At 42.1% G+C, this 23,973-nt stretch overlaps 1 protein-coding gene across 4 annotated transcripts in view; it reads left to right on the top strand.

Annotated features, from left to right (window-relative positions):
- The window catches only part of RCAN2 (regulator of calcineurin 2), a 261,968-nt gene that overhangs the window by 214,915 nt on the left and 23,080 nt on the right, over positions 1–23,973 (top strand). The window lies entirely within an intron of this gene.

The raw sequence follows: 23,973 nt of genomic DNA, 5'->3' as shown, positions 1-23,973 counted from the left end.
CAGAGGTGAGAGACCTCATAAAGATATATCCTGCATTAGCTTCAGTTAGAAGCTTTCAGTGATTGTTAAGATGTTAATATTTTGCTATGTCCATCTTATTAGCAGTATCGGCTACTTTGGATAACTATGGACAGCACTATGTAAGCACTTGAAAAAGTTACGCTATGTTGAAAAGGGCCCCAGACAAATATTGGTGTTAAAACGCATGCTGCACTGTTGCTAGCTGAGTGGCTTCAGGCAAGGTCCGTAATCGTCTCCACAGTTAGTTTTGTCTGTTAAAGGGGATGATATCTGTCACAGTTTCAATGATATGATGCTTAAGCCAAAAAGCACTTAAGCCTAGCGTTGCCTTAGAACAATTTTGCTCTTTATTCTGGCTATATATTCAACACTCACCAGTTTTTCAGAAATGAGGAAATAATAAAACCTAAAAAACAGAGTCCCAGTGTGTTAATTCACCATGATATGTGTTTCTTTCCACATCCTCAGAATAACCACGAACATTATCCAAGTTATACCTACTACCGCTTCCACACATAGAGGAAAGGGAGCTGGAACAAAAGAAAGAAGCCAACACTTGCCTACCATGTGCCAAGTGCTGCACAAATGTTTTATCAGCTAGTGTTTTACAGTATCCTTTAGAATTGTTCTTATGGAGATGCAGGAATGGAAGCTTAATGGGATTAAGTGCTGGCCCTAGTTCATGCACTGCATTTGTTTCCTATGGCAAGGTAGCCATGATGGTAAATTCCATGTGTCAACTTGACTGGGCCATGGTGCCCAAATATTTAGTCAAAGATATTCTGGATACTTCTGAATGTTGAATGAAACTAACATTGAAATCAGTGGACTTTGAGTAAAGCAGATTATCTCCAAAATGTGGGTGGGCCTCATCCAACCAATTGAAGTCCTTAATAGAACAAAGACTACCTTCCCCAACCAAGAAAGAATCCTGCCAGCCAATTGCCTTTGGACTCAAACTACAGGTCTTCCCTTGATCTCCAGCCTGCTGGTCTACCCTGTAGAATTTTTAGATTCACCAAGCCTCCATAATCACATAAACCAATTTTTAAAGTTTGATCCTTATTGTATTTTTTCCATTATCATTTAGTCCCCCATATACCCCATCTGCCCTTCGCAATCACCACACTATTATCCATGTCCATGAGTCCTTACTCCTTTTTTCTCAGACCACTTAAAAATAAATTTCTCTTCCTCTCTCTCTTTCTCTCTCTCTCTCTCTCTCTCTCTCCTCTCTCCTCTCTCCTTTCTCCTCTCTCCATATACAAAGATGCATACACACACACATCCTATTGTCTCTTTTCACATAGCGTGGAGCAGTTAGGACTCAGACATGGGGCAACCAGGTTTTCTGACTCAGGGACTCTCACAAGGTTGCAATTGTAATGTTGACTGGGGCTACAGTCTCCTCTGAGGTTATGAGTGCAAAAGAAAATGTTCCTAAGCTCACTTAGTAGTTGTTGCCCGGATTCAGCTCATCAGAGTTTATTGGACTGGGGCCTCAGTTTCTCTCTGGTTGTTGGCTGGAGGTTACCCTCAGTTCTTTGTCATGTGGGGCCCTCCAGAGAGTGGCTCAGGAAGGGCTGCTCGCTTCATCAGAGCAAGACAGTGAGAAGAGCCAAAGAGAGAGAATAAGATGGAAGTCACAGTTTTTTGTAAACTAATTTCAGAAGTGACATCCCATTACTTTGGCCACATTCTGGTCTTTAAAGCTGTCTCTACATCTAGCCCACATGCAAGAGGGTGAGGTGATGACACAGGGCATGAACTCCAGGATGTGAGGATCACTGGGAACCATAAGAAAAGGGAGCCCACCACACATAGCCAGTCAATACACATCACTGGTGAGACAAGCTCAGCCTGACTCGAGCCTACCATCTCCATTGTGCCCTCTGAGACCTCAGAGAGACTTGGGGGAGTTCCTCTGCAGGAATCCACAACCCAGGGATCACATGGCGGGCAGGTACAAAGCAGAGAAAATCGACCGGCCTTAAATAATACTCCAGATCATGGTGAGGCACATTGCCGTTCAGAAAAGTCCTTGGCATTCTTTTTTTTTAAGTATATTTTATTGACTTTGCTATTACAGTTGACCCTTTTTTTTCTCCCCTTTATTCTCCTCTACCCTGCACCACCCCCACCAGCATTCCCCTCCCTTAGTTCATGTCCATGGGTCATACATGTAAGTTCTTTGGCTTCTCCATTTCCTATACTGTTCTTAACCTCCCCCTGTCCACTTTGTACCTACCATTTGTGCTTCTTATTCCCTGTACCTTTTCCCCCATTCTCTCTGCTCCCAATGATAACCCTCCATGTGATCTCCATTTCCGTGATTTTATTCCTGTTCTAGTTGTTTGCTTAGTTTGCTTTTGTTTTTGTTTTAGGTTCAGTTGTCGATAGTTGTGAATTTATTGTCATTTTACTGTATATAGTTTTGATCATCTTTTTCTTAGGTAAGTCTCTTTAACATTTCACACAATAAGGGCTTAGTGATGATGAACTCCTTTAACTTAACCTTATCTGGAAAGCACTTATCTGCCCTTCCATTCTAAATGAAAGCTTTGCTGGATAGAGTAATCTTGGATGTACGTCCTTGCCTTTCATGACTTTGAATACCTCTTTCTAGCCCCTTCTGGCCTGCAAAGTTTCTTTTGAGAAATCAGCTGATAGTCTTTGTAGGTAACTGTCTTCTTTTTCTTGCTCCTTTTCAGATTCTCTCCTTCTCTTTGATCTTGGGTAATGTAATTATGATGTGCCTTGGTGTGTGCTTCTTTGAGTCCAACTTGCTTGGCACTCTCTGAGCTTCCTGGACTTCCAGGCATTCTTACAGCTTTCAGAGCCTGGGTCTGTTTTCCAGAGTACCCAACACACAGTACTGAAACCCGCCTTGGCAACTTTGATTCCACTTTGAATTTTCCAGGAACACACACACACATACACACATGCACACACACACGTGACATGATCTTTATATATAGTGATATGATCTGTGTGTTCCTATTCATCTTCTCAACACAAGGTGTGGCCACATTCCTTCAAATTCAGGACTCTGAGCCCTGTGCATCCTGTTATGAAATAACTTCTTTTTCCTTGGAGTCTTCCGCCTCTGATGCATCCAGAACCCAGTTGTCCATGGGGTCAGTTCTTGTTGCTCTCACCTCAGCTAAATGATGGGTTGGAATCCAGCACAGGCTGCTGAGGAATTCTGCCTCAGCAGCACCTTTGTTGACCTTAAAGCAAGAGGTTATTTTTTCAAGGACAGGACACAAGCTACCCTTGCTTGTGGGCAGTGGCTTCTCAGGGGGCAGGAGGGAATGAGGCAGGTGTCCTCCCAGGAACCATGTGCCACCACAGGACTGGGCACCCAAGGAGGCAGCTTCTTCAGCTTTTTCTTAGCTCCCTAGAGCCCACACTCACACAGCCACCTCCCCCCAGGTGTCCCCATAGCACGTGCGGGGCTGGGTCAGGCCGTCCCCTGTGCTGGTTGGTCAAGGTACGATGCTCCACAGACACTGGTGTTTCACCGTGAAGTAGGTGGGCTGCCCACATCACAGCAGTGCTATAGAAGTCAGTGAGGTAACAGGAGGAAATTCCCGGTATGGTGTTTGACATTGCGTCAGAACTAAATTATAAGTTCCCTTCTTGGAACTGAAAAATGAGTTAATAAAAAAGATACTTTTTAAAAAACTTGGTGGTTAATGCTGTGTCTTTAAAGGGAGTTATGAAGGTATTCCTTGGTTTATCTGTTTTTTTCAGTGCTCTCTGGACTTACTGTTAGATTGAGCTACATGAAATTGCTAAGATTTGAAGGTTTTTAACCTCCATAAAATGCAATTTCATGTGGTTCAACCTAATATAGTCTTGTCAAGAAATCACTGGTGCACTTCTGGCTAAATATAGCAGGCTTAGAAGGTGTTTAACTTCTCTCTCTACCCAAATCTCTCTGAAATGGCAGGAACAAAATATAATAAGAGGCAGTCTATGGATTTGGGAATAGGGGAAGTGCCCCAAGAGGATCAGAAGCCCTTCTGGAAGACAGCAGGCAGATGGGCTCTGACAGGCCAGAGGCTGCTGCTGCTGCAGGGGTGGCGCCTGCTCCCAGAGCCCGGGAGCACCCAGTTCACTGAGGATCACACTGGCTACCCAGGTGAAAGAGCACAGCTTCCCCAGGGCAGCCACCTTCACACTCTAAGCCTCAGCATTTGCTCCCAGGCTGACCCTGTGAGTAAACAATCATTAAATGAACTTGAGGTTTACTGAGGCTGCAGGGAAGTGCAGACTTGAGCCTGAGGCAACTCAAGGCCAAACAACTTCCAAAATGACTCCAGCACAGCTCTGCCCACAGCAGGCTTTGCACCAAGCTGAAACAAAGTCACCCTAGTTTGCTAGTCCCAGGATCCTGCAGTCATGCGTTCTCCCATGTTCTGTGTCCTGAAGCTTGTCGGGACATCCCACCCAGGAGCTCTCAGAGTCCTGCAGGTCCTCCTGTGCCCAGGAGGCGCACATTCCCCTGTCACTGAAGTGTTGGCAGCTGAAGGCTCCCAGCTGAAAGCCCTGTGGGAATGTACCTCAGCCAAGGAGAGGGGGGAATCACCTCGCCATGGCCATTCCCCTACTGTGGGCACAGCTCCCATCCAATGACAGTTCCAAGGGAAGCAAGGTCCTGAACTGGGGCTGCCTTTGAAGAGCCAGGCCTCCCCCCATTGCTGCCATGGGACCTATTGTCCCATGTTGGGACTACTGGTCTAATGCAATAGCAAAACATACGCATATTGGATGATGCAGTGACTCAGAATGTTTACTAGCTCTCACCTTTGTGTGGGAAGGGAAATGTTTTCGCACATACCAGAAACAGTACTCCAAGAAAGAGGAAGATACACAGAATGGTAGAAATAGCCTAGGATTGAGATAAAATGAAATTTTGTTGTGACCATTGCATAACAGGCCTTAACCTTAAACTAAATTGGTTGAAAGTGGACCAGCAATTCAGAGGGTTCTGTGATGAAAGTTGCAAATTATATAACTAGGAACCTGGAGGTACAATATGTGTGGTGTTACTAATGAAATAAAGGTTATGTCTCTTTTCTTCAATAGAAATAGAAAGGCATTTACAAATTCTGGAAAGAAAAAAATGAGGTAGTCATGAAAGATGATGAAACAAAGGAAATTTTATGCCATTGACAAAGTAAAAGAAATAGTGTTTTCTGAAACAATAAATCCAAACCACAGGTTAAGAAATTTAAGAGTAAGGAGAATTAGTAATGTATGAGTAGTTCTAGTCAATCTATTTTATGCTTATTGTACATAACGGTTGTAGTTACTTTTCTATACTATTTTTTCCTACGAGTGTTTTTGTTACATTTACATATTTTACAAATTTGTGTTTTCTGTGATTTTTTTTAGTAGGCATAGGTTCTTTTTCAAATTAAATAATAGGTGTTTTAAATTTTTATATAGATATCAGCATTATTTTCTGATTTTCATGATACTTGAAGTAGGTTTCATACCTGAAAACATAAACCTATTTTTCTTAAGACTTTTAATTTAAAACTTTAGAAGGTTCCTTTAGGAAAATATTTCCTGTTTTGAAGAAGCCTTTTTTTCTGAAAGTCAATAATTTCTTATTCGTCTTTAATTTTCTGATAAATTTAAATAAAATTGATAAATACAATGATTTTATTTAATAAAATGTTGACATGTTTATCTTTGATAGATGGGGTCATTTTCTTCCTTATATTTGTGTGTGTGTTTTAACTGGTCTACCGTGACCATGTTACTTTCTAAAGAGAGCAAAAATAATCCTTTCAAGTGATAAATCAGGTCAGAACTAGAACTTGGTAAATGGATGTGAATTAGGGGCCTAGAATTACTGCCACTTGTCCTTAATGTTTTACGAATCACTTAACCTCTTTCGGCCTAGATTCTATGAAATGGAAAATTGGGGTGAAATTTATATTTGAAGCTTTCTAAAAACTAATTTATCATCACAGACCTGTATTTCTTAGGGAATAGCTGATTTCCAGGACTACACATCTGAAAATCTTTAGATTATTCAAAGCCTTGCATTCTTCACGAGGTCAAGATGTATCAGAGAAGATCCTTGATATTAAATGTTACTGTAATGTCTTTGGGTTTTGTGTGTCTGCACATTCAGGCCCCAAGTTGCAGTGCAGTTTTGCCTCTGACTAGTGATAAGGCCTTGCGTGTGTCACCTCACGGCTCTGTGCTTTATGCCTTTCAACTTTCAGGTAAAGGGAATGGAGTAAGTTACCTCAACTGCCCCTTCTAAAGATGAAGGTTAAAGTGATGCTGAAGAGAAAACTTGAGCACTGGGAATTTGGGGGGAAAGTAATTAAAACTGAATGCAATAAGGAGGTTTGATGCTCACACTCATGTTGAGTACAGTGTTATTCATATGTTTATACTTCTTGGTCTAAAGTGGACTAAGTGACACGCCACAGAAGTAAATTGTCCTGGGTGTGCACGTGGCAGACTGGGATTCACAGTATTGATGGGGTGAGGCCAAGGCTTGTGCCTCTTAAAAATCTTTCCAGGCTTTTCTTCACTTTTTTATGGGAACCTCCAACACAGTGCCTCACCAACCCAATGGGTTCCCTCCTATACAGTGGGAAAAAGCCCATAGAAAACAAAAACTTGCAAAGAATGATACAATAATCAAAGTAAAAACAATATAGTGATTGCAAATATAAAATAATCAACAGGAGTAATTGCTAGGCTCAATTCTATAAATGTATGAATGAATGCAAAGAATGAAAATGCTCACACCAGCAAACAGCACTGTAATTCCCAGCACAACTACATAAATCAGTTATTCATTAAGTCAGGAAGTTCTTAGTCTCAGATGGTCCAACCCTGTCTTCTAATCTGGTACTTTTCAAATGTAAAAGGGACACCCACTGATCATCTGGGGCTCTTGTTGAAATGCAGATTCTGAATCAGGAGGTCTCAGGGTGTGGGACCTGAGATAAGACCTACTGGACAAGCCCCCAGGCCTGCTGCTGCTGGTGCTCTGTGCTCCACAGGTTAGACTGTCAGGACCACGTTCAGCACTCAGAACACTGTCTGCACTTCAGAAGGTCTGGGAAGTGATAGCAGTGATTAGTGTTGCTGAGAGGTTCAGGAACCCCAACTCCCTGTGTGTCAGGTGCAGCAGTACCAAGAGTTGTGCAGCACATTTTTTAAAATATCTGACCGGAATCTTTTGATAAACTCATGTATGGATTTTAGTAACCCATAAAAACTGAATCTGTGACTCCCTCATTAGATTACAATAAGTAGACCTTAGTAGGAAAAAAGTCTATAGTATGTGCATGGTTTGCTGCTGGGAACTGCAGGGAAGGCTTACATGTTCAGACAGGAGCCGCCCATCAGGAGGGCCACCACATCTTTCTAGTGGGCTGAGGACCACAGTTTCAGAATCAGTGATTCAGGGATTAGCCAGTTGGTGAGCACATACCAGTGTGCCCAGGACACCCTGAGGTCACAGCATAATCAGTAGCAGCCAACCCCCTTCAAAGTCTTGGCTTCAGCAACACATTGTACAGTCATCCTAATTATAGTGATGACAAGTTACCAGCTTCATTCAACTTACTGCTTCTCCACAAACTTTCTATCACATGCAGAGAAGAGAATTTTTAACCAAATCATCCCTTGGCTGGCCATGGTACTGGCTGTAAGTCAGGCTTATGTTCAATAATCCTGAACTTTTGTGTGTAACACACACACACAGGTGTGTGTGCAGTGTGGGAGAAACATAGTTTGTTTCATCACTGCGACACAATTTGCAGATGCTCCTCATCTGAACTGCTTACATGAAGCTCTCTTCCTTTTGACAGGCAAAGCTTCTTTTAGGGCTCCAACCATTTCTCTAGGATTATACAGATATTTTTCACACTGCTGCTGGTCCATGAGATATGTATGAGCAAAACTGGCTGAAGACAAAAGATGTGTCCAACTCATTGGGTGAGATGCAACAATAGGAGATAAACCATATCAGTCCAACCTCTCCCTGCCAAAGGTGGGGCAGCCTGGAGATTAAGACTGTACCTCCAGGTACCAGACTCTCTGGAATGAAATCTGCTTTCTGTCAGTGACTGGCTGGCCATATTAGACAAACTGTGGAATCTCTTTTACCCCATCTCTTTATCTGCCTCATAAGCTCATTGTGAGAATGAAATGTGATATCATGTGGAAGGGGCTTAGAGAAGGGTGGTACATCAAAAGCATTTGCCCCTTAGCCATTCTTAGTCATACCTATTTGCTGTTTCATAAATGTCCAAGTAAAAATATAACCACTGAGCGAAATTGCAATCCAAAATTATGCTAAGTGTTAGCTACAGCTGCGGAGCTGGTTCACATGGTCGGCGTTGATGGTCATATTTCAATTTGGAACGATGCCTTCTTTGGGTATCTTGCATCCCAACTTTGTGTTGGGTTGAAACAATCATTTTAGTTTCAAATCTCAAGGAAGTTGAGCATAAGAGATTTACTTTTATATCAGGTTTTTAATCATTAACGTGGATTTCTTTTATGTCATTACATAAAGAACAGAGAGAGCTGAACCTAAACAAAATTAAAAAGGTATAATTGAGAGGAAGAAGAGGAACATTAAGGAAGACTATTAAGGGCAAAACAAACTGTGGACTTGCACACAGGTAGACACACCTCATCTAGTTGCACAATCATGAGAAGGAACGCAACTAACTTAAAAACAAAAAGCATGGGGGGAATATGGGGACAACTATAACTGAACAACAATTAAAAAACACCCAGAACTGCTAGGAAATCACCCAGAAAAACACCCAGAAGTGTACGAAAGTCCGGAAGTCCGACAACCAAGGATTTAAAGCAGCTATATTCACCCAGATGTGTAGGAGGGCCTGAGACGGGGAGTTGGGGTGGAGGGGACTCAGCGTGGTGGCAGCAAGCCCCGGGGAGAGAGGCGGACAGGCTGTGGCAGCTGTTGGAACGGGCAGTCCCATCTTCACATGTGGTGCATAAAAATCAGGAAGACACCTTGTGAGTGAGCAAGCCCAGCCCCAGGCCAGACCACGCAGCCCAGGGCTCTAGCAATAGAAAAAGAAAGCCTCATAACTTCTGGCTATAAATGCAGTGGGGTTTCAGGTGGTGGAAGAAACTGCCAATTTCTCAGGACAGCAGATGAAAGGGTGCCAGTTGCATATGGAAAGTGGGTGAAGTGACTGGAAATGGGGTGAGAGCCAGGCAAGCCCCCAGAAATCAGCCAGCATTGTCCCCTCTTTGACTCCTCCCCCTCACACAGAGCCATGGTTGCCTTGCCCTGGTGAATACCCAAGTTCCACTCCACACAACTTAACAGGTGTGCCAAAAAAAAAAAATCAAAGCATGTCTACCTAGTACACAGATGCAGGGAGGCTATCAAAATCAGGAGAAGAAGAAATATGGTCTGAATGAGGAAACAGAACAGAACACCAGAAAAAGAACTAAGCGATGATGAGATGCCCAACCTATCAGACCCAGAGTCAAAACACTTGTGCTCAGAATGCTCAAAGATCTCATAGAATATGGCAGAAGCATAAGGGAAGACATGAAGGCTCTACCAAGGGAAATAAAGGATAATCCTCAGGAAACCAACAGTGAAGGGAAGGAAGCCGGGATTCAAATCAATGATTTGGAATATAAGGAAGAAATAAACATTCAACCAGAACAAAATGAAGAAACAAGCATTCAAAAAAATGAGAGTTTAATGAGACTCTGAGAAATCTCTAAAAGGGCCAACATCCGAATCATAAGGATGCCAAAAGGAAAAGAGAAAGAAATTGGAAACCTATCTGAAAATATAATGAAACAAAACTTCCCCAGTTTGGCAAAGGAAATAGACATACAAGTCCAGAAAGCACAAAGAGTCCCAAACAAGTTAGATCCAAAGAGGTCCACACCAAAACACATCATAACTAAAATGCAAAAGTCCCATCAGATTGTCAGTTGATTTCTCGAAAGAGACCTTGCAAGCAAGAAGGGGCTGGAAAGAAGTATTCCAAGTCATGAAAGGCAAGGACCTACATCCAAGATTGCTCTATCCAGCAAAGCTATCATTTAGAATGAAAGGGCAGATAAAGTGCTTCTCAGATAAGATCAAGTTAAAGGAGTTCATCATCACCAAGCCCTTATTTGATGAAATTTTAAAGGGACTTATCTAAGAAAAAGAAGATAAAAAAGTATGTATAGTAAAATGACAGCAAACTCACAATTGTTAACAACCACACCTAAAACAAAAACAAAACAAACTAGGCAAACAACTAGAACAGGAACAGAACCACAGAAATGGAGATCACATGGAGGGTTAGCAACAGGGGAGTGGAAGGAGGAGAGAGAGGGGGAAAGGTACAGAGAATAAGTAGCATAGATGGTACATAGAAAATAGACAGGGGAGGATAAGAACAGTATGAGAAATGTAGAAGCTAAATAACTTATGACACATGGACATGGCTAAAGGGGGGAATGTAGATGGGAGAGGGTGTGCAGGCTAGAGGGGAGTGAAGGGGGGAAATGGGACAACTGTAATAGCATAATCAATAAAATATGTTTTAAAAAAAGATTAAAGACAAGAAGAGAATCTTAAAAGAAGCAGGAGTAAAGAACAGAGTTACCTACAAAGGAGTTCCATAACACGATCAGCTGATTTCTCAAAAGAAACTTTTCAGGCTAGGAGGGAGTGGCAAGAAGTATTCAAAGTGAAGAAAAGCAAGGGCCTACAATCTAGATTACTCTATCCAGCAAAGCTATCATTTAGAATAGAGGGGCAGATAAAGTGCTTCCCAGACAAGGTAAAACTCAAGGAGTTCATCACCACCAAGCCCTTATTATATGAAATTTTAAAGGACTTATTTAGGAAAAAGAAGAAGATCAAAACTATAAATATTAAAACAACAACAAACTCACAACTATCAACAACTGAATCTAAAAAAACAAAAACAAACTAAGCAAACAACTAGAACAGGAATAAAATTAGAGATATGGAGACAATTTGGAGGGTTATCTGCTGGGAGGGTGAAGAGGGCAAAGAGGGGGAAGGTATAGGTTTAGAAGCATAAATGGTAGGTACAAAATATCCATGGGGATGTTGAGAACAGTATAGGAAATGAAGAAGCCAAAGAACTAACATGCACAACCCACGGGCATGAACTAAGGGGGAACCGCTAGAGGAAAGAGGGAACTGGGTAAAGAGGGCCAAAGGGGGAAAATTGGGAAACTGTAATACCGTAATGAATAAAACATACTTAAAAAAGAACCAACCAATGAGCAAATAAATTGAACAACAATAACAGCAAAATGCAAATGCCAGTTCAATACTGTGGGAAAAATAAGTTAAGGGTACCACACTGCCTTTGAAAAGCTTACTTTGTCTTATGCCAAATGGCAAAATGAATGTATTAAATTTTAAATTGCCTCTCTTCAGAAGGATGTGATATGGGACATATTTAGGATTTAGCCCTTTAATTTCACATTAAACATACTAAAAATGTCCTCATCAATTATTGACTGCTCACTATAAAAACAGAGGCTTCACTTCAGTCTTGAGAAGATAGAACACTACTTGTTTTTAGAAGTACATTTCCTACCTCACTTAACTACAACATGATGTGGCATTCAGGAAAAAAGTAATTTCCTGAATTGGAGTTCACGCTGGTGAGTCATTTGTCCTATTTGCACCAGCAACCCATGACCTGTCATTCAGAATTCAAATGAAATGCAGTCAGTGGGGCATATTGCTAGGAAAATAAATGTTGTAAGAAACACAAAGGACCTTTAAAATAATAAAATCTCAAATCTCATTTGTTTCACCTTTTGTTGCAATTTCCTTGCATTTAATAGCAGTGTGAGTGGCCATGCCTAGGGAAGCAGTGGCTTAGGGCCAGCTATTATTTTTGTCCTCTTCTAGCCAGTGCCCCAAAAGACAGATATATCTGACCTCAGATATATCTAGATATAGATACAGATAGATATCTATATCTATATATACAGATAGGTATCTATATCTATAGATGCAGATATATCTGAGGTCAGATATATCTATAAATCCTTTGATAATGCTGCTGTTCTGCCTGGAACAAAAGCTTCTTCAAAAGGCTCCTACCACCACTCTTTTCCACATGTCAAAGTGCTGCCCATCTTTCACGCACCATTTCTCCTCTGAAGCCTTTCTTGACCCCCCTGCATGCACGCGCGCGCGCGCGCACACACACACACACACACACACACACACACAGATACTTTGATGATGTTATTCTGAAAGGAGATTCCTAGTGTTTTTTTAAAACTAAAGGAAGTATAGATTAAACCTAGATGGAGGAAGGGTGTACAGGGAGAAGGGGTCAAGAAAGGCTTCTGGGAAGAAAGGTGTTCAATTTGATTTTTGGATCATAGGATAGTATGGAGAATCTTAATCCATGTGTTTAGTGCACATTTGTTGGTTTTATTGAACAGTATCTTTGAAGAGAAGAAAAAAAATATTCAAAGGGGGAGAGGAAAGCTCCCCTTGCACCCACTGTTTCATCCATGGGGCCTTGTGCGTTTCAGTGCCACGTGAGCCCTTTCCATACAGGCATCCTGCACGGGGCACACTTGGCATGCAATGGTGAACACGTGAGCAGAGGACACAGGAGAAAGAAAATGAACCCTCCTTGCCCTTGAAGTTCTTATAATCGCGTTAATGAGGAGCAGTTACCCTCGCAAACTAGAAGGTCTATTGTGGGAGCACAGTGGACGATGTACAAACCTCAGTGGGATTCTGGAGGGACTTCTCAGATAAGAGATCTAACCTGGGACTCGAGAGGCAATTGGGGGTTATCTGATAGGGATGTAATAAACAGCACAATGACTATAGTTAGCAAAACTGGATTGTGTATTTGAATGTTGCTAAGAGAATAGATCTGAAACTTTTCGTCACAAGAAAAATTGTTTGTAATTTGTGAGTCGTTAGATAGTAACTAACTATTGTGGTAATCATTTTGCAATATATACATTTATGAAATCCTATGTAAAAACCTTAAACTTATACAATTATATGTCACTATATCTCAGTAAAACTGGAAAAATAAGAATACAGAAACAATAAGTTATCTAAAGGAAAAGGGTGTCTCTGGTTGAAGAGAGAACGAGTAAGAGAAGGCTTGGAGAGAGAGAGCAGCCTGCCCTTGGGAACCTGGAGGCACCAGTCTGGCTGGAGTCTGGGGATAGGTGAGGGGAAAGGTGGGATGTGAAGTTAGCAGGGTGAGTGATGGCCATTTTATTAAGGGCCTTTAATGCTAAGCCAACCTGTATTCGAAAGCTTTGTGAAGCACCTGAAGGATTTTATAGAGGAAGAAATATAATCCAAATTTTCTTTTTAAGCAAGACATTCTTGCAGCAGACTTTCAAGGATGATTCAAGGGTAGCTGAACTGGGACTGCGGAAACCCACTGCAGTAATAGTGAGAGCTGTGATGAGCCACAGACTTGGTGGAAGGATCAAGGGCAGACAATGAAAGGCAGAGAACACTAGGCTTACTAACTGGTGGTAAATGAGGTGAGGGCGAGGGAAAAGATCGGGGTGACATCAAGCTTTCTGGCTTGAGCAGTTGGGTAGCTGGGGGCCATTTGGGGGTGGGGAGACAGACAGACAGACAGACAGCAGATTTAGAGGCCGCCGCCATTGAGTGTAAAGCACCTGTTGGATATCCCAAAGGAAATGTTCAGCAAACAGTTGAATATAGAAAACAGAATTTGTGGAGATGGTTTTGTTGAAAAGGTGGCTGAGGTGTGTTGGGACAGGGGAAGGAGTCAGGTGGGAGGGCCTTAACACTTCTCTTAAGTGTCTGAGTGTCAGAGATTTTCACCAGTGCCTGGCACCTGTCATTTGCTCACTGGCTGAGCCACAGCCCCTGTGGATGGTGCAGGGTGTCCATAGGGAAGGACTGAAAGCAATTATGCAGTTGATTTCTGCCTTAGAATTATTTAATTTACCATGCTGGTTTTGTAAGGGAAACTTTTAAAGCTTAGCCGGCAAGAAAGAAATCTTGGTGGTTAATTTGGGCTCTACCTTTTAAGTTAGTAATAACATTAATAAGCTCATGTTAGTAGAATTAGATTTAATTTATGTGAGATATTACTCCATGTATTCCTTTAATTGCTCTTCACAATCTGTAAGGATTGGGTACAGGTGCACGTATAGATATAAACATAGATAGATGAAGGCATAGATAAAGATTTACTTGAATTATAGATCGAGAGATTTGTGCAGCTAGAGCTAGCAGGCCAAATACAGTCATAAAAACAAAACATTGCTCATCTTTCAATCTGGGATTTATAATAGTAACAGCTCACACTCACTTATTGTGTTCAGCAACTTTCTAAGTGATTTAAAAATATTAATGCACTTAATGCTCAGAATACCCCTATGAGATAGATACTGTTATCTGTCCCCATTGTACAGATAAGGAAACTGAGGTGTCAATAGGTAAGTTGCTCAAGGCTGTACAAGCCCTGGGTCCAGAATTTGAATTAGATAGAGTGACTCTAGAGTCTGTGCTAGTAACATGGCTTTATATGGCCCCTCTTTACCTATATGTAACAGGTGAATCAGTGTTTAGATGAATTTGGAAGGCAATGCCTGTCTTACAAGATTGGGCAAACTGTAAAGGAGGCTATGCATTTCATGAGTTGCACATGCACAGTGAGAGCATATATCTAATCAGGCTGATGACAGCCACGGGCACTCTTGCAGACTGATGATCAGAGAAGAGGAGGTGCTTGCCCAGAGAAGGATGAAGCTGTCATTAGCCTTCAGGAATGCCCTGAACCAAGGCAGCCATTGGAATTGTAAACTGAAATGTGGCAGCTACAAAAGGGCTGTCAGATCGTTTCTTTGCATTTATAACTATGCAGACATGTCTGATTTTGTGGCACATAAAAGAGATCTGTGCTCATCACTGCCCTCTCAGAGGTCCCAAGTTTTCCTGGTCCACCCCCTCCTCACCTCCCATACATGCTCCTCCCCGAGAATCCCCAGGTACTCAAAGACCCATTGGGAGCTTACAAATCTCCTGGGAGGCAGGCAGAAGACACAAGGAGGCAAGATACAAATGGTATCTTGCTTGGCACAACCAGACTCTGTAGCCCCTGGGCACTTGGTAGGGACAGTGTGACCCCCCAGAACAAGCCTTGGATTCCAGTGCTAGAAGGGTCTCATTCATCTGAAGGGTCCTGGGCATGCAGATGGTGCCACCTGCAGTTTCCTCCCTTGGTCCACTCATCTGGCCCTTACTGCCCCTTACTGAGCCTCTGCAGGACAGGTTTCAAGACCCCCTAACTCGTTTCTCTCCTGTTCTCCATCGGGTGCATTTACAAAATGGGTTCAAGTCAGGCAGCCACAGAGCCATCTGTAATAGGATTCACGGGCTGTAACTTCATGGATGCAAATCTCTGGGCTCTCATTCTAGTGATTCAAACACTTAGGGACATGAACCTCATCAGTAAGAGTGATGTAAGCACTGTACTGATTTTAGCCGTTCTGAAAACCCAGACTCCAGACTGCTTGGTGATGGCGCAGCAGACTCAGTCTTAGTCACGCTTCCTGAAAAGTGGCTGACGCACCCGCTGCAGGGCCCTCACGCACATGGGCCTCCACCGAACCCTGCAGGCCCTGACAGTGTGTTCACGGGGCCATGTGGTTCTATAAAATTTGCAAAAGTTATTCCTTATGTTTTTGTTCTTGTTGTAAAAAAATAAAATCTCCCTTTGGTGCCTGATTTGGCATGATTTTTGCTGAAAGGGGGCTTCCAGTGTTGGCAAAGCTCCAGGCTACACAATACTTAGATGCACCCCTATTCAAAGATCATTCCAATTATAGCCCCTGTGCATTTTCTTTGTTTCGGAGGAGGTGTTTTTGGTTTTTGCTTTTCCAGTTCTAAGTGCATAGATGATGGCTCAGTGGGATCAGAGAAATGAAGACATCCGTAACTAAAGAGAAGTAAAATGTACTCTTGCATGGGGATGCCATCCAGCCAGTGAGCTTTAGAGCACCCCTGGGAGGGGAGGAATGGGGTCGAACACAGACCGTGGAAAGCCTTCTGCAGAGAGAAGCGAGTGCTGAATCCATAAGGTCTGGGGACAAAGCGGGTCCTTTTGGAGTTTTGGGTCAAGTTTTAGATCTCTGTCTGGCACAGGGACTCCGGGGAGAAGGGATAAAGGCTTCTGTGCCTTTATCAGTGAAATACCTTTTTTCAAAGCAGTTTTGGGACATGAAGTCTGTCCATTTCTTTTATCAATAAAGAAGGCCTCCCTTTCATGATGATTTTTTTTTATTTAGACAATATCAAGACCACAGGTGGAACAACACATAATTTAAGACATGTCCACCTGGCCTGAGAAATCCTGACAGGTTAAAATGCAGATGTAGGGCCCCCCTCACCCCACACACATGCAGGCCTAGTTACACCCTTTGCATAAGGAGCCTGCACTGTGGAGAATGTCCCATGGCAGCCCTTTGGACCAGAGGCCCTGGGAGGCCCAGTGTGCTCCTTCAACTGGGCTTTGCGCACGACCCGTCGGTGGTATCCACTGGGAGGTGATAAACCTAAATGAATTGTCTCATTCATTCTTCGGCAGTTTCTGGGAGGTATTATCTGACAGATGAGAGCCTTGTGATTTTAAGAGAAGCTGAATTTCTTATTAAGATAATTTATACCCAAAGAGATTGTGAGAAAATTGAAAAGCGCATGAAGGCACACAGCATCGTTAGGAATGAAGATAAAGTCGCTGGAGTTCTTAGCAGCCACATCTCCCGTGACAGCCCAGTCCTTTCAGAAGGACAAGGAGAGCTGAGTTTCTTGTTTCTGATGTCCAGACTTCTCACTCGTTTGTACATCATCAGTGATCTTTACGTAGTATAACCAGCTTGAGCTTACTAGTTCTGGATTCGCTAACTAGTTAGTTGTGTGACTTCGTAAAGGTCATTCACCCCTCTGGCTTTCAGTTGCCTCATATGCCACTCAAGTACAATAGCAACTCCAGCTCTCCCTCAAAGGGCCTGTTCAGGAAAGTGAGGGTTCAATGTGATAGTATATTAGATGATATTGTTTATCTGCAGCCAGCCTGGTTTAGAGTTACACTGAAAGTAATATTTCAATATTCAGATTTTCTACAAAATACTTTGGGGCTTTGTATCAACTAATCAAGTAGAATAATTGAATGCTCTTTCTTTTTGTTCTCCTCCACCACATACACATGTGTACACACACCTGTCTTGCACACCCCACCCTAGAAAGACCCAGCTCTCTACTTACTGCTGTCCTGGGGGAAAAATGCCATAATTGTATTGACTGGCTCTATTCAAACTGTATTATTCCCAGACCCAGGTGGTCACCAGCACTGCATAACTGCCTATCTTAGTTCCCTAGGGCTGCTGGAACAAAGTGCCACAAACTCAGTGGCTTAAAGTAATGGAAGTTTATCGTCTCACTGTTCTGGAGGCTGAAAGACCAAAATCAAGGTTCCAGCAAGGCCATGCTGCCTCTGAAACCTCTGGGAGGCCATTCCTCCTCTCTTCTTAGCATCTGGTAGTTGCAGCCTGCTGGCAGGTAGATGCATCACCCCACCCCTGTCTTTGTGTGATGTCCTCCTCGTGTCTTTCTGTCTTCACACGGTGTCCTCTCGTAAACACAACAATGACACTGAGTTAGGGAGGGGCCCACCCCACTCCAGCATGGCCTTGTCTTAACTAATTACATGCTCAGTGACCCTATTTGTAAATAAGGTCATATTCTGAGGTACTGGGGACTTCAGATTATCTTTTTGGGGACATAATTCAACCCAGGACAGTCTTCAGATTCAGCCACATTGACTCTTCTTACTTCTGCCTACAGCAGCTGTTCTGCATCTTCCTCAAGCTCCTCAAGTTCTGTCTTCCTTCTCCTTCTCGACTCTGAACAGAGGTCCTCACCTTCCATTTCCCTAACATTAAAAATAGCAATTTAGTTCCGCTTGTTCTGTTTCCAGACTCATCCACCCTTACATCGTCTTCACAGGAAGAAAGTTGTTCAGCTCTTTCTGAAGCCCCTCTTCACATCTCCACCATCCACTTCCCTCCCGTTCCCTGTCTTCTCTCTCTCCTTCATCAGTAGTTTCATTCCTTCAACAAAGGAGTGACTCCCCACGTGACCGAGTTTTTTTGTGACCCTGACTTCCCACATAGTTATCATCCCAGTTCCTTCCTTGGCTTTGCCAAACTCTCTTTCTCCGACCTTTTCCCTGCCACATTCACTCCACAATCTGAACAGTCTGTGTTTCACCCCCACGCCTTTTCAAATGGCTTTCAGTAGGGTCACCAGCAGCCTCTCATTTGCCAAGACCAACCTCTTTCCATTCGCCTTACCACAGCTTTCCCCTGCTCTCATCGCATGTCCTGGAACGATCTCTCTTATCCTTAAGATTCTCACTAGCCCTCCTGTCTTCACCCCGAGCTGACCAAATCCTTACTTTTTCTGAGATTCTATTGCACAGCAGTTCTCAAAGGATGGTCTACAGACTCATGGGAATTCCCAAGACCATTTCCCTTGAGGTCAAAACTATCTTCATAACAGTACTAGAACATTTGACCTTTCAGCCACATTGGCATTCACACCAAACGTGCAAAAGCAACAGTCTCTAGGGATAAATCAGTGCAGCCACTTCACACTGTCCTAGTGGTAGTATTTGTATCCTTCATGGCCTCACACTCAAGGTTTAAAAGAAAGGAAAAGGAAAAGAAAATTAAGAAACAAAATACCACTGTCACATAAGAATGTCTTTGAGCCTTTTTAACAATCTGAGTAACAAGATGGGGAGTAGACGTGCAGCACCCTGTAGCACACCAAAGTACAGCGTTCGACTTGAGGAGACAGCCTGAGCTCTTCGAAGCTGAACCGGGCACTAATTTCTTTCATGGAACACCATTTTGACTTGAAAAAAAACATCTCACAAACACACAATAGTTGTGCAGACCTTGATATTTGACAGCCATTTTCTCAAAAATGAAAGAGCAAGCGGATTACATCAAGGAATGATAAACTTTCCTGCAAACATTTTGGAAAACGTGTATGTACCAACATGAATCTGACAGCTTTCCCATCTCTGGACACCTTTTAAGATATACAGTGATACGAATGAGTGGGATTTTTGATAATGTATAATGAAATGTGTCAGCATTTGGAAAAGCTGTGTAACTCAGGGACCTCATACTTTCCAAATGACCAATTCACACACTTACAGAACATACATAGGCCAAAAAATCCATCAAATATATCCAATAGATAAATGGATTTTAAAGTAATCAAATAAAAATGGTATTTGATTATGGTTTCTGATTTAGCATCACAATATACTTTAAGAAAATATCACTTGTTGAGTTTTAATGATGTATCAATAAAGAATATTCACAATTATTTGCAAGGCTATTAAAATACTCCTCCCTTTGCAACCACATATTTGGGTAAGGCCAGTTTTTCTTTTCTTTTTTTAAAAGTATTTTTATTGATTGTGCTTTTATAGTTTTCCCAATTTTCCCCCCTTTCCCCCTCTCCGCCCTGTGCTCCCAACCCTCCAGCATTCCCCACCCCTTAGTTTATGTCCATGGGTTGTACATATAAGTTCTTTGAGTTCTCTATTTCCTATATCATTTTTTATCTCTCCCCATCTATTTTATGCCTGCTAATTATGCCTCTTCTTCCCTGTACTTTTTCCCCCATCCCTCCCTTCCTCCTCCCCACTGAACTCCCTCTGTGTGATCTCCATTTTCTGATTCTATTCCTGTTCTAGTTGTTTGCTTAGTTTTCGTTTTTGTTGTTTTTCTTTTCTTTTAGGTTCATTTGTTGATAGTTGTGAGTTTGTTGTCATTTTATTGTTCATATTTTTTATCTTCTTTTTCTCAGATAAGTCCCTTTAACATTTCATATAATAATGAATTGGTGATGATGAACTCCTTGAACTTGACCTTATTGGGAAGCACTTTATCTGCCCTTCCATTCTAAATGAGAGCTTTGCTGGATACAGTCATCTTGGATGTGGGTCCTTTCTTGCCTTCCATGATTTCAAATACCTCTTTCCAGCCCTTTCTTGTCTGCAAGGTTTGTTTTGAGAAATCAGCTGATAGTCCTTTGGGAACTCCTTTGTAGGTAACTGTCTCCTTTCCTCTTGCTGCTTTTAGGATTCTCTCTCTATCTTTAATCTTGTGTAACTTAATGATGGTGTGCTTTGGTGTGTTCCTCTTTGGGTCCAACTTCTTTGGGATTCTCTGGGCTTCTGGACTTCCTGGAAGTCTATTTCCTTGGCCAGATTGGGGAAGTTTTCCTTCATTATTTGTTTAAATAAGTTTTCAATTCCTTGCTGTTGTTATTCTTCTGGCACCCCTATAATTTGGATACTGGAACATTTCAGGCTGTCTGAGAGGTTTGTAAGTCTTTCTTCACCTTTGTGAATTCTTGTTTCTTCATTCCGTTCCAGTTAGATGGTTATTTTCCCCCTTTGTTCCAAATTGTTGCTTTGAGTCCTGGTTTCCTTCCTGTCACTGTTGGTTCCCTGAATATTTTGCTTCATTTCATTCTGGGTATCTTTCATTTGTTTTTTTCATTTTTTGACCAAGCTCAAGCAGTTCTGTGAGCATTTTGATTACCAGGGCTTTAAATTCTCCATCAGATAGGTTGGCTATCCATCTCTTCATCGCTTAGTTCTCTTTCTGAGGCTTTGCTCTGTTCTTTCATTTTGGCCCTATTTCTTTGTTGTGGCACACCCAATAGGTCATAAGAGGGCAGGGCCTTAGGTATTCTCCCAAGCAGGGCAAACCTCCTTGCTGTGCTGCCTGTGGGGGAGGGGCCAGAGAGGGAACTGTGCAGCTCACCTGCTCATCTCTAGCAGACTTTTCAGCGCAGCCTGTTGTAAGACTGGGAGTTTCTCCTGCAGCGGCAACCGCCATAGTCCACGGTCAGCTCTGAGTCTCAGTTTTGCCTTCAGCCAGCCCCGTCTGCACAATCCACTGCCTGTTGTGGGTTCTTACTGTCTGGTTGTTCTGATTGACTTTTTCTTTAATTTCTTGGTTGTCAGAGTTCCATGCAGTTTCATTTTCTGGCACTTCTGATTGTTTATTGATTTGAGATTGGTTGTGATCCTCCTTTTGGTTGTGCATGGAAGTGAAGGGTTTCTACCTACCCCTCCGTCTTGGCCGGAACTCTACTTTTCTTCATGCCCTGTGTAGACAAAACAGCAAAGTGTTAATAGATTGAAAACACAGAAGCCGTTGTGAGATTCCAGGTGTCTTCTATTAAGTTAGAAATTATAGAAATTTGGAAAAAAATGTAAAACAATGCCAATCTTCTTATTAATTTTTTTCTTGTTTTGCAAAGGTTATTGTTCCAAAAAAAGATTATTTTAACTATAGTTGTTTTATTATTATTACTTCTAATGGATTTATAAATAAATATTTTTTTAATTTTTCAGTTTTAATTTCTAGTGCAATAAACATGGATAGATGACACTAACATTAACAAATGTTCTTTAGGAGCCTCCACAATTTTTAAGACTATAGCTAGCTCTTGAGACCAAAATTTAAGATCACTGTTGTAGAACTTATTCAAAACAGTGACTACAAAAAAAAACCAACTAACCATTGAGAAAAATGAGTAATTTATTGGATTTGTTGGGTAGTAAATGCGAGCAGTCTGATAGACTGTGGTCAGCAAAATATTGCTATGTGCCTGGTGGGACACTGAGCGTTCAAAACACGGGAAATTTGCTGTAAGGGCAGGTGGAGGGCCCCTGTGGCTGGCTTTGTTCTTGGCACCATTTTGCCTAAGGATACATCTGGCCAAGAGTATGTCAGGCAGGTTCACTGTGCTAAATCTGCCTCTAATCAATTTGGCCTGGTATCATATCACCTTAGCAAATGAAATGTTTGTCATATAACTTATGAAAAAAATAGAGATGGCCAGCAAGTCCCTAATTTTTGGCCAGGTTTTACCTCATTTGTTTCCCACCTGCCCCTACAACTCCTAAAAGACCTGTGCAGAGAGAACACATCAAGTGTAATTTGTCTATTATTATTATCATCATCATCATCATCATCATTGTCGAGTTTGAGCCCCAGATGGCCCAGCCCCAAACAAGGGATGTCAAAGAGGTTTCTGTCATTTGCCAGTTCCAACTTGATGGTAGTAGCTGTCTGGATCCCTCTTTTGAGGAGCAGTGGAGAAAAAATTACAAATCGTTATTGACACCTGCCAAAGCCTCTCAGCAGAGGCAGCACAAAGGCCATTTATTGTCACCTCTCCCCTAAGCCCAGGGCCAGGACTCCTTGATTCCTTTCTCAGTGATCCAGGCCCCTGAGGCCAAACAGCTCTGAATGACTGAAATGTGAGGCATTAGGGAGAAATAGAGACTAAAAAGTAGTGACTTGGACCCAAAGGAAATGAGCACCTCCCCCCACCACCCATTTTTTCTTAATCTTAATGTTCCTGCTGAGGCCTTGGGGTGGCCATAGGGAGATGGAGCTCCCAAACTGGAAATGGAAAAGCATAGAGCCACAGAGATGACCCAAAGATTTTGTCCTCAAGAAGGCAATACTCTGTATAGCAATAAGAGCTTTTAGTCTCTTAATTCCCCCCACTCCTAAAAATTCTCCAAGTTAATCAAACTACCAGCTGTTATTTGACCAGCTGGGAATGCCATCATTGTTAGGGACCAGAAAACATTGCATTCACTAGGATTTCTGTTCAGGAAAGCACAGAATTCCATGATGAGTCCCCATGGGGGCGTGTAGTTCAGGCCCTGGGCCTGGGAGTTGGCCAATCCCAAGGCTTTAAAGATAAGAAAAAACTTGCCATGGAACAGACAAGGAAAGATTGTGGTTTTGCTCTTGATAGGAGCAAATCTCCATTCATTCACGAAGCAAAACAAAACAAATAAAACTTGCTTTGAGTGTATTCTTTGGGGTTCTGAGCTGAATAGACCTGGTATAAAAGAGAAAGTGTACAGACGCAGGAGTCTGAAATGGGGGAACTGATTCCTCTGGGGAATCTCAGAAATGGGCAACAGCATTTGGAAGGATCACCAGGGACTTGAGGGTCTGAGACAATTTCATCTGGATGCCCCAGGAGACCTTTGTGACGTGTGAGTTCCTCTTCCTATGCAACCTCGAGGTCAGGGATTTTACAACCCCACATTATGTTGTTGATTCTCTTAGATGCTTGGGTCATTTTATTGCCATCCATCTCTTTCTCTCATTAAAGCAACTATCTCTTCCTCTCACTCTAGTGGCGCAATTTTTTCTGTAGTTGAAAGCATCTTTGTATTCAGGGTTTCAAGGACTTTGGCCAGTGAGGCTCTGAGCAAGTCCTCTCTCTGTAGACCTCGAGGTCCTGATTTGTAAAATGATAGAGGTGAGAAGGAAAAAGTTGAGTTAATTATCCTTTAGGTCCTTTTCAAATCAAAATTCATCGAGTCTCACAGAATCTTTTGTGCATCTTCAGTCCCACTTGTACTCACTCTTATGAAAAAATAACTTTAACTGTAAAAATAAAAGAATTGGGGATTTTTAATAGAAGTTATGTCTTTAGTGGTAGTTTCTCCATTAAGAACAATCAATAACTTAACAGGCACTCATTTTGTTATTTATAATAAGGATTTTTTCTAAGGCTAAGAGGAACCAGACAGATGGTGTTAATGCACAATTTTTTTAGCCCTCTATGTCTTTTCCTAATCATATGAGAATTCTCTTATTTGTGTCTCTGTCTGCCTCTCACATTATGTTAGATCATTGTGAGTCGAAACAAAATGATACCCATTTCTGTATCCTCCTAAAGCCTGGAGACCATGTAATGTACAAAGTGAACCTGTAACAGAGTCGTTCAGTTGAACTGAAAATTGCATTGAATCAAAATTTTTAAAT

The sequence above is a fragment of the Phyllostomus discolor genome, chromosome 4 (assembly GCF_004126475.2).
Source record: "Phyllostomus discolor isolate MPI-MPIP mPhyDis1 chromosome 4, mPhyDis1.pri.v3, whole genome shotgun sequence".
Taxonomy (NCBI): Eukaryota; Metazoa; Chordata; class Mammalia; order Chiroptera; family Phyllostomidae; genus Phyllostomus; species Phyllostomus discolor.
Note: the sequence above shows the minus strand (reverse complement) of the source record. Positions and strands in the feature narration are given on the sequence as shown.